We start from the raw sequence: 2,820 nt of genomic DNA on the forward strand, positions 1-2,820 counted from the left end.
GTTTCCAGCGGGCCCCAAATCAACCATCATCACACGCCACTGAAAACGAAGTTTGTGAGCTGATTTCCAAATATTGCAAATAAACAGCTGTACCATGGCCTAAGATTCAACAAATATTCTATTGGTGCGTAACCAATCCCAATCCAAGCAATTCTCTGGCTGCAATGCCTTTGATCATAGATTATAATTTTGGGCCTAGCCCCCAGCCCGGCTTGATTATTAGGCTTAGCAAAGTCTAGATGAACTCGAGGGTGCATAATGGGTCAGAGAGTCTGGCCAACCTGTTGAGCACGGGCTCTAAACTTGGTCCGATAGGTGGTCCAGTCCAGTGATGAATGGCATGGCCTGGCTGGTTGGTTCAGTGCAATCACCAGGTGGGTGACCCTCATACAAAAAGAATGAGTGGTTCACATGATCTCGTCCCATGAGTGTTCATGTTTTAACGATCCAAACCATTCATTTGATGAGACTTGTTATTGATGGAGGATACTTATAAGGTGAAAATTCTTAGATTATAATATTTTTAACCTTGGATCATTGAACTCTTTTCTTAACTGGCCAGGGTCTTTTCAAACTGATTAAGGAGTACTGGACCAGGGCTTATGTGACTAGTGACAGGTTAGGTGGGCCATAGCCCAAATGGAAGCCAAAAGAGGAATTTGCAAGCTCAAATCAATGAAATATGATTTTCCATATTCTCTCCTCTCTTAGCATTAAGTTGGGAAGGGTTATGACCTGATTAAACCCCTTAACCATGCTTTTTACTAATGTATGTTGTGTGTATTAGTGATGCAATAACACTAACCACTGTGATAACAACTTTACTCACTTTCTAGATAATTGTCATTCGATCCCAACCGTTTATAACTTAAAATGGAAAACAAGATTTTCAAGATGTTGTCATGGCCCAATTGGAAGATCAGGATTAGCCACCGGGATTTGTCATGGATTCCTTTTTCTTTTTTATTTTATTTTTATTTTAATTGGATCAATAAGAAGACCTTGAATGGAAGTGCTGATTGGGCGGCTGGCCTAAGTATGATTTTTGTACTTAGCCCGGCACAAGTCCAGACACTTTGGTCAGAAGTCCAATGTGGGCCCTTTTTTCGGCCCATAACTATTTGTTGTGAATGCCAATACCTTGAGACACTTGTGTAAAATTTCTATTAGGTGGGCCCATACGATCAACATGGTTTGGATCTGACCCTTGGATTAATCGGCTTGAGCAAACCAGTGGACTTGTATTAGTTGTGATCAACATGGGGCCACACATACAGTATTTAGATGGACATACACTCTATATAAAGTATGGAAACTCAATTAAGATGGAGAGTTGAAATAGATTTAAATTACTCCAACCTTCTTTCTGATCCCTTTACTTGGACATCTGAAAAAATCTTCTTCCCCTCTCTGGTTTCCATACTGTAGAAATCTATCCTCATCCATCTATTAACAGGGATGGCCTTGCATCCAGGTAGGCAATTCAGATCAAGCTTTAGTTTCCAAGATTTATGTAGGGTATGATAAGGTATTCTACGATTTAAGGCTTACAACTTTGTCATAAAGAGCCCGTCTAACAAAAATGTCTATAAAGCTCACCATCAGTTGCACCAGCTCATGTTATGATGTGAAGCTAATATTAGGTGGAGATAATACCTGTGTGGGCCAAAGGGCATGAAAAAGTGAGGATGCGGATGCCCACATGGAAACCTTCTTAGCCTAAACATTTTGATTGTGTTGCTACTTGTGTGTTGTGTTCATGTTGATGGAATCCTTTTGTCAATAGGTTAGATAGAAAACAGATATCACAATGGGACCCAGGAATGTTTCTACGGTGGGCATCCCCATTCCCACTACTCCCACATTTATTCTTGGATCTTCTTGCTTTTTGGTCTACTATTCTAATATTTGTTAGAGCAATTGATGGATGAAGTGGATGTCACAAATGACATCAGGGTGGGCTCCATCAAGCTTATTGTTACACAGACTCACCTCAAAAACTGTTGTAGGAAGCTCCCATCCAATAGAGGATGGCTATATATATATATATAGTAAATAAGTAACTTATTACAAATAAGTAAGTTTAGTTCATTATTAATAATAAGCAACTTTTTACTTAAAATTATTTTATCAATTTAGTTATTTATTTATTTATTTATTTACTTTTCATGAGTTACTGAAAGAAGAGATGAAAGAGAGGAAAAACTAATAAGTATGTTGTTCACCAAGCATACTTATCTGCTTCATAAGTAGAAACTAAGATAAGTTACTTGAGGTATAAATAGCTTATATTAAGTAACTTATGATCTAAACACCTCCTTAGTTACTATTTTTTTTTGTTTACACTCGCACTCACACCCCACATACACTCATGCACTCACACCATAGTAGGTACTCGAATCCAAGACCTCATGTTGAAACTCTTGTGAGTCTATCATTGAGGCATGAGTACGGACCCTCTCTTAATTATCTTATTCGCTTAAGTTAGTTTAGTAATCATGATCGTAACAATAACTTGTGTTCTTAAGCCTATTTATTTTCATATTTAAAAAAAAAAAAAAAAACTTTATAACTTCTCACTTTTTTACTTCTTCCTCTCACACTTCCACGAGCTTCTCTCACTTTCGGGGTTCATATCAAAGGAGGCCCCACATGATGGATGGTCCACATCAAAGATTGGCTTTATATGATGGATCATCATATTAACATGGGGTCTACATCTAAAGTTGGCCACATGTAGCACATCTCTTGTAGGGCTTGTTTGGGAGCATGAACTTGGAACCCCTTGGATTCAAAACCCTTTGGATTTAAAATTCTCGG

Source organism: Magnolia sinica, chromosome 5 (assembly GCF_029962835.1).
Source record: "Magnolia sinica isolate HGM2019 chromosome 5, MsV1, whole genome shotgun sequence".
NCBI lineage: Eukaryota > Viridiplantae > Streptophyta > Magnoliopsida > Magnoliales > Magnoliaceae > Magnolia > Magnolia sinica.